The following is an 18,076-nucleotide window of genomic DNA, read 5'->3' on the forward strand; positions in this document are numbered from 1 at the left end:
ACCACAGAGCATGAAGGGTTGGAAATGGTCTACGCACTATAGAAGTTTAGACATTATTTGCTAGGTGGACATTTTAAAATGTATACAGATCACTCTGCGCTGAAATACCTGGTCAATAAGCCTGTGTTGTGGGGGAAGATCTGTCGATGGTTATTATTTTTCTAAGAGTATGACTTCTAGGTGATTATAAAGCCTGGAAGGTTGAATGTAGGCCCAAACCATCTATTAAGGACTGAAACAGGGGAGGAACCAAATAGTTTGGAGCAAGGACTATCAGACACGCAACTCTTTGTGATGCACGTCACGGATGATCATTTTTTCGATATTATTCGTTTCTTAACAATGGGAACAACTCTTGAAGTTCATTCCACTCAACAAAAGAAGGATTTAGTAGTTCACGTTGTGGACTTTTCGATAATTGTAGGTCATTTGTACAAGATGGGGGTGGATGAGATCTTGCGTAGGTATGTCCAGAGTTTGAATGCGCTAGTATCCTCACTGAAGCTTATGGAGGCATGGCAAGAGGTCACTATGTAGGGAAGGTGACGGCACAAAAGATTTTGCGTGCTGCGTTATGGTGGCCAACATTACACAAGGATTCTAAGGCATATTGCAAGGTGTGTGATGCTTGCTAACGATGAGGTAACCTTCACGAAGGGATGAATTGCCTTTAAATCCCAAAGTTTCATTGCAGGTATTTGAGAAATGGGTCATTGATTTTATAAGTCCCATACAACCACCAGGAAAGAAGATGGGCATGCGATATATCATTACTGCAACAGAGTATTTAACTAGATGGGTGGAAACGTAGCCAATGAAGAATTGTACAACCGCCACTACTACGAGGTTTCTATTTGAGTATGTCTTAACAGGTGTGGTTGTCTTAAGATCTTGATGAGTGATAGGGGTACAAAATTTATTGAATGAAATGATCAGCGCGATGTTAGAATAATTTCAGGTATATCATCAAAAGAGCACACCTTATCACCCACAGGTGAATGACATGTGGAAGATTTTAATAAGATTTTGGAGCATGCATTGACAAAGGTATGCAAGGCGCAAAGGAATGACTGGAAAATGCATGTACCAGCTATATTACGGGCTTATAGGATGACCTACAAGAAGTTGAGAGGACAGATACCATTCAGGTTGGTCTATGGAATTGAAGCACTTATGCTGATGGAGTATATTATGCCTAGTTTACAGATTGTAGCATTGACCGAGATGGCAGACCACGAGACCTTGGTGGAATGACTCACACAGATCATGGAATTAGAAGAAGATCTCTTCCTTACAGGATTCCATCAGCAAGTGCAAAAGGAATGTGAGAAGGCATGGCATGATCAGCATATTAAGTAGTGCACGTTCAAGGTGGATGATTTGGTGTTTTTATATGATAGCAAGTTCACAATGTTTCCAGGAAAATTTCAAATGCACTAGTTGGGGCCATATGTTATTAAGAATTTCACGGATGCTGGGACAGTTTAGTTCTCAAATATGAATGGGGAGCCATTGTTATAGACAATTTTGTGCCTTACAGCAACAGACATGAATTGTCAATAATCCAAGGGATCCAAAGTTCCCTAAATATGATGTTCCTACCCCTAGAGGAACAAGGTCAGCAAACCAACAGCTCTCAGATCAGTTCTCCACCTGAAAATACTCAAAAACAAGCAATCCTGAAATCAAAGCAGGTGCTCCACTAGGTTTCTGCGCTGAAACTCAGTTGCTCCATGGTGTACCTGCGTTGCAAAGCAAGTGGGACAAAGGCCACCTGCGCTGAGCAAGATGGGACAAGTGGCACACTGAGTCATTGCTCTGGAATCTTCCAAAAATGACACTTGGATCAGGTATTTCGCCTTGTGATGAGTCAGAGGCTCTGTTTCTCCAAGTGGAAGCAAGGTTCTCCAAGTGGACTCAAGAACTGAAGATCAACTAAAGATTAACTGAAGAGAGAGAGGACACAAGGCAGCTACACATCAGTTGCAAGCTGACTCATCCTTTCTCAATTCATCTATATATTGAGCTCTCTCCTATGAGCTCAGGAGGCTGGAATTTGGTGCAAAGTAATGATATGTTGTTGGTTTCACTATAGAGCTATTGGGTGATTGTTTGAGAGAGGTGAAGAGGAGAAATTCTTTCTGCTGGGAGGTGTTGCTGGATTGGAGCCTTCAATGGTTGTAATACTCTCAGAACCTTTACTTCTTCATTAATAAAAGCTATTGAGGTTCTTCTATGTGCTCTTGTTTCAATAATATATTGTGATAATTGCATGTTTGGTTTACACTAATCCTTGAACCAGTTATGATTGCATGCTTCTTGTAGTTTCCTTCTTTGTTATTTTGCAGGATCTCATTGTAGCTGGGCTAGCAAAAGAGCAAGGAGCTGGGAGCAAGCAGCCAAAGAGAAGAGTTTGGATTCGACATTAAGCGCAAGGCAACGGTTAGTGCATTTCTCCATTCTCTTTTGCTTTCATAAAGAAGTAAACCTTAAGTAGTTTGTTTTACAGTTGTTGCTAAGGTACTATCACCCTTAGAGTGGGATAGGGTCATCCGAGTCGGATACTTTTCCCTACAACAAACTGGCGACTCCGTTGGGGATCGTATCCATTTGATTGTGTTTGTAGTATTTTGCTATTCATTTCCTGAACAAAAGAGTACCAAATCGAAAAGCTTTTGACTATATCAAAAGCGAAGTAGAGGGCAGCTACTCTAGCTCATTTCTGAGCAAGTTCATGATTTGAAGAGCTGATCTACAAGGATCCTTGTAAGCTCTTAGTGATAGCTTTTCACCTTCCTAATCATCCCTTTGAGTGTGCTTGACTGATTGTTTCTGATTTGAGCAAAAACTGTGCATTTTTTAGAAAATTATGACCCGGAAACTGTGAAAACGCAATTCTCGTTTTCCAAAGCAGGTAGTACACAGGCTACCTGCTTTGCAACGCAGGTCCCGAAGGGGCTACCTGCGCTGAGAGCCAGACTGGCTGTGCAGCACCTGCGTTGGCCCAATTTTGCCTAGTGCTGTTGGGGTTTCCTCCTTTTCTCTTGCCTGTTTTCACCATTGATTTGGCTGCCAGTTACCAGTCTTGCACCTGTTCTGAAACCAATATTACTTGCCATCATTCTGCCTCTGTTATATAACGAAATTGTACTTGTTCTTTGTATTTCTTACTCATTTACAATTTCCCATAACGAAGAGTAAACTAGTCTTGCTTTTGGCCTCTTAGATCTGAACCTGTGTTAGGCATTTTGCTGGTCTAAAGAGTTAGCTTGTTTGCTGTCCATAGCTGATTAGTCATTTTTACTTTCGTCAGTATGGTTTGATTTCATGTATTTCCAGTGATTAAGCAAGTGAATCTTAAGGTGTCTTTTGATTTTGGACAAGCTTGTTTACTTTCGCTTTAAATCGAAATCAAAGTTATATAACGACTTTCATTTTGTAACCCATCCACATTAAGAAAGGGAAAAGAAAATACATGCATTGTGCATTTTGCATTTGACTGTTTGCTTGACGATTTAGAAAAAATTTGCATTTAGTGTGTGCTCTATGATCTGTGAGAAAAGATTTTCCTTTCTCTTCCCTCAGTAGTTAAGGTTTTCAAAGTTGAAAGATTGAAAAGTTTGCTTCTCATCTTAGACTGCATTCAGGAATTTGTTATATACATCTCGTGGTGATCCTTAAAGGCAAACTGCTAAGCAAGATCAACATTAAAATAAATACAATTTACATAACAACGCTTTGTAACATAACGCAAACACATAGAGGTCTAGGTAGAGACGTGTTCCGGCGTCGTTAAGCATAGTGACTGTCGATCTCTACGAAGGTGGGTGATTCCTCCTGAGAGTCGGTGGCACTAATACGGACTTGTGCTCCCACGTACCGTCGAGTATATATTGGGAGACCCCTATAGGCAATTATCCTTTATCCATAGGAAGCCGTGTCGGCCGCCCTACTGATCGCGATGCAGTGAACACAGCATTCACGAAGATCGACCACCCGTACCGTAAAACGTATTCTGTGGTTTCGCGAAAAGTTTGGCACACCCTCTGCCTAGAACTCTAGAGAAGTTTCTTTTGGCCTTTTTCAAACTCTATAACTGAAAAAGTCCATCCGAGCATTTGTCACTTCGGGCTCGTTAAAACATCGAAGGCGACTAGAGTCATCTTTAGCTTTTTCTCGACTCTTAAAACATGAAAAAGCAAGTTTGTGTCTAAAAGCGTCGTTAATAAAATTTATTTTAAACGGAACATAATCACCTGTTATTCCCACGTTGATCTTTCAGTTGAAAAGTATGGAGCCCACCAACCAAGGAAGTAACCTTGGTGGAAGTCCAAATCCCTTCTCCTCTTGGGGAGATGTTGGTGCGCCTCATATGGCCACACTGTCACTTCCAGGATTGACAATTGGCCTACCTGTATGGCTCTTTTCAACTAATGTAGTTCAGATCGCCACTAATCCTGAGCAGTCGAATCAACAGTCAGACCAGTCTAAAACTACCCACCAGCCTTCCACTTCTTACAATTCTTCCTCTGATCCTTCATCTTCACAAGGTAGAGCCGGCAAAAGTCAGCCTCCCATGGAGAAGAAGGAAAAGAAGAAAAGAGAAAAGAAGCAGAAGGGGCCTATGGCGAAGGCGACTGGGGGCAAGCAAAAGACAGCTGAAAAAAACCCACACACTACACCGACCGGGCCTAAATCGCCATGTGTCATTTGCAAAGGGACCCACTTCCATCGTGATTGTCCTTGTATTCCCCGGATACTAAGGGACTGGTCCCCAAGGTTGCACAATCCGGTAGCATCAACCTCTGGTAGTCATGTTGATTGCAGTCCGTCAACTAGCGAGAGTGAAGGACGAAGAGGGAGACCAAGATCACCCTGTATGTTGTGTGAAGGCGATCATGCCATCCACCGATGTCCATTCTTAGATGAGGCAAAGAGAGTTTTGGAAGATCGTCCGGTTTCACCGTTACGACTTCCTCCTGGATACCAAAAACTCGTGCCTAATCCCTCGATAGTTGAAAATCCAGCTGACCCGCTCAAGTGGTCGGCTGAAGTGTCAGTCATTGAGAATGAACCTACTGAATCCAGACCAGACGAAAGTCTAAAGGTCGAAACGGCAGTTGACCCGGTTCTTCCTTCAGAGGTTTCATCCTCCAATGACTCCGTCATTGAAGACCCATCTTCAAATGACACCCTCACTGAAGAGGATAAGGATGACACCGTCCATATTCTTTTCATCAACACAGACTCTGATGAGCATCAGGGCAATGCGCCCATTCCTTTATCGCAGGAAGGAACATCGTCAAGGTCATATCCGGCCGTATATTCGGTCCCACCACCAAGCAACCTAGTCGTATCCTTTGATTGGAATCAACTAGGCAGACCCTGGTTACCAGCCAGTATCCCATTCAGAATCATAGTCCAAATCTACAGAATGGTGATGGCTGGAACTATCATTGATGAAGGGGCATCTGTGAGTATCCTTTCCTCTATTGCTTGGAAAGCACTGGGTTGCCCGGCGCTTTTACCTGAGATGAGAAATCTATCAGGTTTTGATAAAGGAACCAGTCACCCGTTAGGGATTCTCCCCAATGTTCCAGTTACATTGAAAGGGAAGACAGTTCATATGAACATCATGGTCGTCCAGGGACCCTTAGTTTATAACTTACTCCTTGGACGAGACTATATATATTGCATGGAGGCAATAGTGTCCTCGCTCTTTAGAGTCATGTGTTTTCTGCACGAAGGAAGAATGGTCAAGCTCGTAGACCAACTTTCATTTCCAGGATCACGCATCGCAAATAGTCAAATACCATCCCTTAACGGTTTATTCACTCAAGGAATGCCACCACCCCCGGTTCTACTTCCTGATGAATGCGAGTAATTCGGAAAGAAAGGACTGGGACCCAGGGGGCATGCACCCTGGCCTGCCTTGGGCAGAGGAAACCTTGGGTATAAAGTTAATTTTCGCAGAAGAATGGACTAGTCCGTACCCCGTCCGAAAAAGGAAGAGAGGGTTGTTCTAGAATAAAATTCTTTTGTCAAAGTTATGTGAAGCGGAAGAATCGCTCCCTTTGTCTAAAAAAGTAGGCTCTCCTAAGGAGGAGATCTATTTGTGGCAGCAAGTAGGCACCATCTTTGAATGTCAAGCCTCACCCATTAAAACAATATGTTTTGAAAGAGAGTAGGGGCAGTCTTCAAAGAAAGAGAGGAAATTGCTGCAACAAGTAGTCACCATCCTTAGCAACCTAATGATAGACATCGCCGAAAAGAGAGTTTAGTTTGCGGCAGCAAACAAAACCATTTTTCGGATAATAAGTAAGAGGACAGAATCTCGAAATTATACTTTATACCTGGGGGCATGCGAACCTTTTGGAGTGCAAGCGCGGGACGACTATTTATTTTTTAAATTTTTAGGTCCTCCCTTTAAACCCGTAGGTCTAACCCGTTAAACTCGTAGGATTAGCCGTTTCTAGCTTGCATAAAGAAAGGATGAAAGGCAAAAGTTAAAACCTGCCAAATTGGAGTAATTAGTGAGGTATCGCTCCTTAAATAAGATTACCTCACCTAAAGCATTCCTTGTATTAAGACTGGTATAAATTGAGCAGTTTTAGCAATGTTCATGCTCGTTAAAAAATAAACGCAAGAATTGAGCAGTTTTAGCAATGTTCATGCTCGTTAAAAAATAAACGCAAGAATCGAGCAGTTTTTGTGTAGAGTTCATGCTCGTTAAAAAATAAACATAAATTGTGAGCAATCTTTCCCTAGCAGTTCAAGCTCACTCAGAAAAAATGAACCGGTAAATAACCATTGAGAAAAGTAACCTTTGAAAGCCATATTAAAACCCTTGGTCGTGTTTATATGCCATCACCTCCATCCGTTCATTTGGCCAATCGTTCATCTCCATATGTTTGTTTACCTATTTTGAGGAACAGCTGCGAAGAGTGATTTCACTTAGCCATCCTTGTGACACTGTCGTGATTGGAAAATTCCAACCTGTACCTGGAATCTGCTGCTATCCCCGTTTATCACTCGTTCCTCAAAAGACGAGTCTTCTTTGAGCTCTTTTCACTGACTCGTAAAATATGAAAAGTTTGCCGAGTTTTGGCCTTCCAGCTCGTTAAAAGGACCGGAAGAGCTATCCCTCCTCTAGATTTTAATCTTTTTGGACCTGAGGGATTATTGCACAAAAAGATCGAGCGCTTGTTTTGATCGGCTCGTTAAAGAAATCGAAAATTCATCCCTTCTGTATGGTTTTATACTTTTTCGGACTTAAGGGATTAGAAGACGAAAAAGGAATTTTTGGAGTTAACTTTCCGTACCTTTTCAGACTCTCTAAAAATGAAAAGGACCGAGTTTTCCTTGTCGTTAGACTCGTTAAAATGATTAAATAGCGACAAACTTGTCTTTAGACGAGAACGAGTTTCCCTATCGCTAGGCTCGTTAAAACATAGCGATGGGCTTGCCCGAAGGGCAGGTTATAGAACAAGCATATGTTATCCTCCTCAAGCTTGACAAAAATAAAGAGGTACTGGTTAGCAATGACTGGGGAAAAATTGGGAGAACCTCACAGCATTAATGGTAGCAAGTCGCTCTTGAACATGACACTTTGTCCTCCGTATCACATCGGGTTGGGTTGTTTCATTCACCGGTCTCATAACCATGGTCCTCGCCACACCATCCACAATTGGGGTAATGCTACCAATCCATCACATCAGTGTCGTTATATGTTCAAGAGATGTGGTTCTGCAAAGAGTCAACCATGTCCCATCCACTGCCATACATTATCCTTCATCCACTTCATGACCGCCACCCTGAATCATACATCACAGTTTGTTTTCACCTCATCACAATCACTAGCTCCGTTCCGTGTCACTGATGTGGGATTCATTAAGGCCCTCCTTTGACGGATCGCTCCTTGTCGACATCAGCTCATTATCCAAGGAGTTGATCTAGGAACACCTCCTTCAGTACTTTGAAGCTTGCATGCCTCAATGGCAAGTTTCTCACTTCCGGCGACAGGTATACATCAATGACCTTCGACCAGAAGATTTTGCATGGTGGTCGACGCCAAGTCCTTTATTCCCGCCATGTGAATTGTACTGCCGTACCTTGAGGGTCATCATCCTTATCGGTGATTCCTCTCGCGCTTGTTAACGGTTTACATCATTGACCGGTAATCAAGCGATGTCTTTCGATGTTCGACTTCAAAAAATTCTCACATGGATCGACTTGTACATCGAGTGAAGATCGGAAGAGATTGAAGACCCCGGATCTAGTTTCATCCATCCGGGCTGCGATATATATTCAGGACATAAAGACATTTGATATGTACATCATTACAGCAGATGATCATCCTTCTCAAAGGATGATAATTTCAGCAGAGAATTATCAGTCTACAATCAGACGATCGTCTGTTCTATGTACCAAAATGTATTTATAAAAGCTGAGCATGGGAATGCCCGCCTCAGCTAGATCATGAAAATGTATGAAAAATAATGTATTGTACTGTATCTTATTACAGGACACTTCTCAGCAGATTGAATGAACTTCGGATCCTCTCAATAAAGCATTTCACCCAATAAACGACCTCATACTTTAGGGGGCATCTGTTATAGACAATTTTGTGCCTTACAGCAACAGACATGAATTGTCAATAATCCAAGGGATCCAAAGTTCCCTAAATATGATGTTCCTACCCCTAGAGGAACAAGGTCAGCAAACCAACAACTCTCAGATCAGTTCTCCACCTGAAAATACTCAAAAACAAGCAATCCTGAAATCAAAGCAAGTGCTCCACTAGGTTTCTGCGCTGAAACTCAGTTGCTCCATGGTGTACCTGCGTTGCAAAGCAAGTGGGACAAAGGCCACCTGCGCTGAGCGAGATGGGACAAGTGGCACACTGAGTCATTGCTCTGGAATCTTCCAAAAATGACACTTGGATCAGGTATTTCGCCTTGTGATGAGTCAGAGGCTCTGTTTCTCCAAGTGGAAGCAAGGTTCTCCAAGTGGACTCAAGAACTGAAGATCAACTAAAGATTAACTGAAGAGAGAGAGGACACAAGGCAGCTACACATCAGTTGCAAGCTGACTCATCCTTTCTCAATTCATCTATATATTGAGCTCTCTCCTATGAGCTCAGGAGGCTGGAATTTGGTGCAAAGTAATGATATGCTATTGGTTTCACTATAGAGCTATTGGGTGATTGTTTGAGAGAGGTGAAGAGGAGAAATTCTTTCTGCTGGGAGGTGTTGCTGGATTGGAGCCTTCAATGGTTGTAATACTCTCAGAACCTTTACTTCTTCATTAATAAAAGCTATTGAGGTTCTTCTATGTGCTCTTGTTTCAATAATATATTGTGATAATTGCATGTTTGGTTTACACTAATCCTTGAACCAGTTATGATTGCATGCTTCTTGTAGTTTCCTTCTTTGTTATTTTGCAGGATCTCATTGTAGCTGGGCCAGCAAAAGAGCAAGGAGCTGGGAGCAAGCAGCCAAAGAGAAGAGTTTGGATTCGACATTAAGCGCAAGGCAACGGTTAGTGCATTTCTCCATTCTCTTTTGCTTTCATAAAGAAGTAAACCTTAAGTAGTTTGTTTTACAGTTGTTGCTAAGGTACTATCACCCTTAGAGTGGGATAGGGTCATCCGAGTCGGATACTTTTCCCTACAACAGCCATTCCTTGGAAAAGTGAACAGAAGTAGGCTGAAGCTATACATAGGGGATCTTGCCCCTGCGCAATGACTATATGGCAGCAGGGCAGTCTCAGTAATCTAGGCAGTTGCAAGGGATTACAAGACTATAAAATACGCTGCCCGATGTGATGAAGAATGTGGTAGAAAGACTACATAGAGGATGACAGAGGTGCGACAGGTAAAGCTGCACTGCATGATCTACACCATGGAGGAGGATGTCACGCAAGTGGGTCCAAAAGTAACCATTGAGGTTACTATTCATGATTTGATGGCCAAAAATCAGTTAAGGGGAGTGGGTAGGCACTATTTATGATGAAAATATTTTGAGATCTACCACCAAAGATGCATTTATTATCAGAATTTGAGGTGAAGGTCAGATTTGAATTCAAAATCCCTATAAATCTCGCATGTTGGACCACCGAAGAACACTTTGCATTTTGAGACTTTTTTGGGTGATTTGTTGTCTGAAGTTTATGAGTCGTCAATTATGGGAGGATTTCATGGCAAGCGCAACATTTTCTACCTTGCCTACGTGGAACCAGAAGGCCATCCTCCAGCAAATGACTTCCACCAACCCCGCTGAAGCCCTAAGTTCAGAAGCTAATGTGTCTGACGCACCGGTCCCTAAGAGTTCTAGTATGGAAGCATCAACCCCTGTGCCTACTGCACCAAGGTCGCCAAGGCCAAAGCAATTCGTTGCAAAAGAGAAGTAACCAGCTACAAAAGAGAAGCAACTAGCCACAAAGTAGAATTAGAAGAAGCAAATGTTAATGAGAATGTCTCCAAGGAAGAATCCGGAGGTGCGACAGAAGGAGAGGAAAGACAAAAAACTGGAGAAAGTGGTCAATTTAGAAGAGGAGGAATACCAAGGTGTCGAGGAAGTAGATGCTGAAGAGATCGAGCCTATCTCAAGGCTACCCAAGTATATCCCTTTGCAGAAGGGAAAGACAAAGGTTACCAAAGACCCCGATTCCAGGAAGTTCATGGTATCGAAACCCCTGTTGCCTAAATAGGTGGAATTTTAAGGTCGTAGGTTAGCACGCATTCCAGTACTGAAAATGGAGGACTGGGACCTCATAGACCATGAGAGGTTCCTGCATTTAGCAACCAAAAAATATATGACAAAGATATATTATGAAGAAACAGGGGTTACACAGTTGGAGCCGATGAAGTGGGCCAGAGGTGTTGAGCAGGCGAGGCTGTTGCACATGCTCTTAGTGTCGCACTATCATCGCTCAACTATCAACACGATGTGTGTGCGCCAGCTCCTCGCGCTGGTGCACAATGGGTGTTTATGGCTTAGGGAGCCCATCCTAATAACTGACATGTTGATCCATAGGATAACGAAGCTGCCTTACAAAGGAGCGGATCCTACCAAGGAGTTTGGAGGGAAAATGAGAGAAAAATACATGGTGGATAAAATGAAGAAATAGTTTGGCCTTGTTAAAAAGTCACGCAGATACTCTATCCTCTCAAGTCAAGACTAGGCAGTGCAATTCGCTGCCTAGATTCTTGCGAGAAAAATTATGGGGAAGTGCAGCACGGATGAAATTCCAGTGCTGGTAGTGTCACTTGCAGTACAATGCGTGAAGGGAGTCCAATACAATTGGGCAAAGTATCTATGCCAGGAGTTCCTTGTAAACTATCGAGAAGCCCAGGAAGAAATCAAACCATTCCATTATGCATGGCTGTTGTTGTCTATTGTGTTAGTCACTTAGAGGTTCCCAGAGGACAGTCAGTTCCCCCCGCAGAAGGAAGATTTACCTGAGCTAGCACAGTTCGCCTCGTTGTGGTAAACAATGGATCCGGAAAGGATCAAGGAGTCCAATTTTTTTTGGATTTTTGTAGAGATGGACCTTCGTATGGTGATCAATCAGAGGCCAAGTTTGTCCCTAACCTTGTTCATGTAGTTATTGGCCTACGTGGAGTTCAAGGCTGATTTTCATAGTGTGTCCATCAGAGTGCGGAAGGACCCAAAGCACACATGGCACCAGTTGCCTTATTTGGTATCTGAGACGGATGTGCAAGAGATTGTGGGGTATTGGCCAACAGAGTGGCGCTAACCCATGGGACTTGATGAGGGAAAAAGAAAAGGGACAGAGAGATCTGCTACACAGAAGCGGACATATGCAACTCAGAAGGCCATGCATGCTTTGGCTGAGTAGAAGAAGAAGGAAGCTACTCCTAAGATAGTTGCAAAAAAAGAACAGGTGGAGAAAAAGTGAGTTGCTAAAGATCAAGATGAGAAGGAACAATAGGATACAAAAGAAGGCGACAAATCAGCTTCGCAGCACACTAACGAGCAAGAGCTGTCAGAGCAGGGAGGAGGCGGTGGTGAGGAGCAGAGAACTCCTTTCATCTTGAAGAGACATGGGTAGGAGAAGACGAGTGGACAATGAAAAAAGCATAAGTGTGATAATCAGACACACATCGACCTAATGGTGTTGACAAAAGGTGATCTCGATGAGATTGGTGACAAGGTGAGAGACACAATGACTAAGGTGTTGCAGCGGTTTGAGAAACAATCTATGCAGACATTGGGGAGCATCCAAAAGGATTTGCGTGAACCGTAGATCTAGGCTAATAGGATTTAAGCGAGCGTTGGGAAAGCGAGCGGGGTGCAAGCGAGCCTAGCACGGGGAAGTGGAATAGTGGTGGAGCTGGAACCGACTTTGGACCTTAGAGTCATACAATTACCAGAGGGGTATGTGCATGTAGGATCAGATGAGGATCGATCTATGATCAATACAGTGAAGGAAATGGGGCTGAATTTGGTCGCGCTACCGCTCCAGAACCTCCATGCACTGCATCAGGGAGTGTCAGATGAGTTGAGGATCAAATAACAACATGCCCTCACAGTTGTCAGTGAGTTTAAGGTCAACAACGAACAGTTGTTTTCAGAGAAAACTCAGGCACTGAAGGAAAAGGAGGAGCTACAGACATGACGTCAAAGCCTGGAAACAACAATCGAGCAAGCCTGCAAGTTAGTACCTAAATTGAACATACCAAAGGATGTAGAGGCCTCAACCAAAGTACAGAAATTGGTTGTTGCAATACATGCATCAAAGGAGGAAGTCGGCAAGGTTACCTTTGATTTCCAGATGAAGATAGCAGAGCTGCAGTTGAAGTTGCAGCCCATGACTCCGCTAGAGGTATGGGAGCAGCGTGCAACAACCATCAAGGAGAATATGAGCACCTTGGATGCCGCAGTCAATGACTGCACAATGATGTTTGATGCAGCAATGGAATTATGGACAAATCTGCAGGAGGACCCAAACCTGCAGAAGTTGAACACTGATGTATGAGAGATGTAGCAAAAGTATGATGAGGTTCAAGCAATTGCATGCACTTTGGCACCAGTGCAACACCTCGCGAAGTTACAAGAGGGAAAGAAGCTACAAGCACAGGTGGAAGAATTGCAACAGAAAGAGGCACTACTCAAGACCAAATTACAGTTGTGGATAGAGGAAGCTTGTCATCTTACTCTGTCACTTGAGAAAAAGCTAAAGGCTCTACAACAGACACATAGGACAATGTGCCTCGCAATGGAGGGCCCAACAACAAATAAATTGGTTGAACAGGTACAACAAGTAGCAACGCAGAGCATGTTGAAGTTGCAGTGTTGTAGGTTGAGCTAGGTGGTCTTCGCAGTAAGATCGAGGCGCCAACAAAGTGATTCGAGGGAGAGTCATGATCTTTGTGTTGGGGGCCTGTTGGGATAGGATCCCTAGGGTCAACTTTTGGGGTTAGTTAACCCAAGTTTTGTGTATAGATTTTTTTAAAAGATGTAAAGTATCCACAAAATGTGGATGCGAAGTGCGCAGGTAGATAGGAGTCAAAGGGTTCTTAGCCCCTTGTTTGGAGTCAGTTTTAAGATTCTCCCATGGTTCACGGACCATGGTATTATATGAAAGGAAGCTATAAATATTTGAGTCATGGTGAGTCTTAGAGATAACTTAGAATGAAGAATTGTGAATTGTGAATGGTTTTGTTGTTTTGGGAAAGTACTAAGGTAGGAAGGCTCTGCTTCATGTACTTAGGCGAGAAGGGGAAGGCTCTTGTAGTTGAGTGCGAAGGAGGCCTTGGTAAGTCCGTAGCTAAGTGCGCGGACCCTTGTAGCTGAGTGCACAGGGTACAAGAGTCTGTAATATGAACATTGAAGATCAATAAAGACTGATTTTAAGGAATTACTGTGCATTTATGTCGAAACTGTTTATGTTATAGTATGTCACTTAATGATATGGTTTTATGAAATATTGAATGAATGTTGTGCGAAGCCACTGAACCTATCTTAATGATGCATGATATGAGTAGTTATCTACTTTTGCAAAGTTAAAAGCTATTTCTGTTATGTTTTCTGATAAATTGGATAGGTTTGCACAAACTCAGATCTAGGGTTGTTTATTAATGCGTGAAAATAGATAAGTTGTCTATTTAAAGTCTGTAAAGACTGATCATAGACTTTCACGAAGGTATGGAAGCCATTTTAACTCAGTTACAGTGACGATCCCTAGAAGGATACCGATCTGCACGAAGGCAGATTTGAGGTATAGAAGCCTAAGAACCACTTATCACATGTCCCTGGATGCAGAAACATGGTTCCAACATCCCCCAATACTGCTTCGGGTGGATTGCAACCTGTGCTATGCAGGTTGTTGCCGAAAGGGCCAGTAGTTAGGGTTTTGTTGGTTGGCATAAATAACTCTGAACCTGGTTCAGGCCCCTTTAAGCCAACAAGATACATTCAACTATGTTCTTTTTGACCAATAAAATATTTACACGGATCAATGGAAAGCTCATATTTCCTTTATTTATTTATTCAATTGAATTTTTGTTAGAGATTCTTTTGTTTTCCAAATTTGGTAATTTTTATTTTAATTTGCATTTCAATTTAATTTTGATTGGTTTTTTGATAGGAGAACAATTGAGGAGACGAGGAAAAGAAGTTTTTAATCAATAGAATTGCTCCAACAAGAGAATAAAAATAATTTTGACCAATGAAAATTGTTGGGGCAGATTTATTCTTCAACAACTCTCCTTTTTGGAATTCATTTTTGTAATTATAAATAGTGGTTTGTAGAATGGAGAAAGGGGGCTCCTCTCTTCTACAATTTTGTAATTAATAAAGAATTATTGTAATAGGAGTTTCATGTTGTAGGTATAGAGGATCAATCTCAGATATGAGAATCATTGGGATTTGTCTTTTTTCAAATCTAGACTTTGTATTATAGGCAAAACTTACACTATTGCAATTTTCCCTTTTTAAGGAAAAGTGTTTAATTTGAAAGATATTGTTGGAGGTCAGTTCAACAAATAGAGCAAGAGATCAAGTTTCATTAGTTTGTAATATGAATACCTTTATTTAATGGAAAATTTCATTTATGTAATCGCAAATCTGTGTAAATTTTTCTCATGTTGTGCATTCATGTTTAATATGAGGAAAAATGTCTTTTGAATTATCTATCTAATTCATAGTCACATAGATCTGTTATTAATTTATGTTTGCTCAAATATTTAAATCATATTTCTAAGTAGCCATTTACTTAGAAATCTATCATCAAAATTTGATTCAATGACTATTGAAATTATGAGAACTTTTTCTTGGTTTTGATAGTCAATTATTAATTGTTGAATGATTTGCCAACATAAGATGTTTTGGTAATTATAATATCAGCTAGTAGAACTATTTCAATAGCCAGATATTCATCATAAACTAGGCATGTTAAAACCCCAATCATTTAATTATTTTTCTCTCAGTTGGGTTAGATCTACATCTTCCTAATCGAGATAGGCTTAGGATTTCTTTCCTTTTTCTTAAATTATAGTATTATCTTTTATTTAGATTAATCATTACATTTCTAGAAGTCCTCTTATCAAAGAGGTGAAATTTATTTATGGTTTGGATGAGCGCTAGATCGGCTTAAGGATAAATTTCTTGCCTGAGCTCAGCAAGAGGGATGATCTGATGGCTCTTATTTATTGGTAAGATAAAGGAATACATTAATCTAATAGAGATAGAGAGAAGGTAACTAGACCTAGTTTAACCAGTTGGAACCACCATTCCAAACGGAAAAGGAGTTGCTTTAAGTTCCCAACCAGGTGCTCTCCCTTATAATGTTGAGGCAGACATTTCGAGCCTACAACTTTTTGGCGCTAGAAGGAGGGCATACTAAAATTGTATCTCTAATTAATTTGTGCTTTAAAATTTTATTTTATCACTATGGCTCCATGTAAAAGATTTTCTTAGAGTTTCTTTATTGGATCTCATCCATCTTCCACTCTAGTAAAGGAAGTCTAGGCCCTGGGTTAGGTAAAATTCAATGGTAAGACATCTACTTTTAGTTATCTCCTTCAAATTATTTGAAGTTCCAATTATTTCATTATTGGCGAAGGTGTTACTTGCAGGATCTTCACTCTTACTTTGACAGGAAGAGCCAAAGACTAGTTCTTTTCTCTCCCAGTTTCCTCTGTACATAGCTAGGATGAGTTTTCAAAGATTTTCCTTCACACATTTTAGGAATATGACTACGAAAATGTGTGTGATCAGTTAGAAGACTTGTGTATGATGGAAGGTGAAACTTTGGATATGTTTTATGTTATATTCAAATTAATTTTAATGCAATTTCAGTCCAAATATTTGCCTCAATTCCAATTAATAGGTTGGTTTAAACATTTGATATCTCTTTCTTGTATTCTCGATCAAGAATAAAAAAACAAAAAAAAATAAAAATCATTTTTTTCTATTGAAAAATAAATGGCTCAAACCATCAAGAATGATCCTCTTCTAGAAACTAGAATTGCTAATGAACAATTTCAGGAGAAAAATGATTTTTCCCAAATAAATAATGTTGTTGTGAATGAACAATTACAACCAGAAATAAGCAGCAATCAATATCTTCCTCCTGATATTCTTTTAAGCAATGGAAAAACCAATTCTTTCAGCAATGAGGACATGGATCAACATCCCAAAGTTTACAATCATGTTAATCAAGAAGATTTTGAAGCACACATTTTGGGAAATGAGAAACATTTTTCTAATAGAGAAATTTATAGTTTTGTAAATTCAAATTCCCACTTTTCTCTATATCCTGATTTATTTGATAATTCATTAAATAATAATGCAGCTGCTCCTTTTTATATTGATAATAGTTCACAAGATAAAGGAGTTATCATTTACGAATTATCAGTAAGTTCTGATAGGGATAGAGAAAATGAATTAATTACAATTCTGCAAATTTTCTATTTGATTCTGATTTAGGAAAATAAAGCATTATTGAAATTGTTCACAATGATGAAAACATTGAACCTTGTTATTCTTCTTCTTCAAAAAATGTTAACTCTTTAAGTAAATTTGTTTTTGAAGATGAAAAGAATGTTAATTTAAATGTTTCAATAAATTCCCAATCATTGAATCATCATTATGATTTCAGCAATCATGAATCTTCCCCAAATTATGACTCCTACAATGATAACTTACCTTTTTATGATCTTAATCTAAAAAAATTGCCATCTCTGCAAGTGAATGGAAACAAAAATGATTTTAATTTTGTAATCACTTGTGAGAGGAAAATCTTTACAAATAGACTCCCACTATGTTGTATCATTATATGTAATATAGATGTAAATTGTATTTTGCCTTTTTCTCGTTTACTTCAAATCTCATTTTTTATTTTCTAAACACACTACGCTGGTACTACGAGCATCAAAACACTAGTCTCTCATCTAACACATTAATCAGCATAAATGAAAATCAATTTTAGAATTTCAATCATCATCATTTGCTAATTTTTATCTTGAAATTCTATTTGACGATTATGTGTGTCCAACCTCTTTTTGATTTTCAAATTGATTTTTCACGAATATTGACATTTGAAAGCCTATTATTATATATTGGTCAATCATGTAATCCCTCTAGAAATTTTCTACATTACTACCCATGATTTATCAATCCATTTGAAAAGAAAGTTTCTAGTCATGTACATATAATTCCTTGTTTACAATAGCCTATGATATTTAAAGAATTATCATTTAACACTGGCATGTTGTTTCCTCTTTCCCTAAACCTCTTTCAGGCATCAATTGAAATACATCTTGAATTTTATGATCCCGTAGACAAATGTTTGAAAGAATTTCAAGGAAAGGATTATGTAAATAAGTTTTTGCTAAATTTAGAAGTAAATAGTAGGCTGAGTTTTCTTTTCAATGATTTGATTGTAATTATATTTTTGTTACTGTTGTCTATTTTGTACATACATGCAGAAGTAAAAATGAGAAAATGGTTACACTAGAAGTACGTCTATACCTTGTCATGTTTCCTTTCATTTAGTTAGTATTAGGAATAGATTAATTTAAATTTAGATCATTTTCCTGTTTGTAGAT

Source organism: Pinus tabuliformis, chromosome 5_2 (genome assembly GCF_031772625.1).
Source record: "Pinus tabuliformis cultivar Carrire ecotype Pingquan chromosome 5_2, CPIR1, whole genome shotgun sequence".
NCBI classification, from domain to species: domain Eukaryota; kingdom Viridiplantae; phylum Streptophyta; class Pinopsida; order Pinales; family Pinaceae; genus Pinus; species Pinus tabuliformis.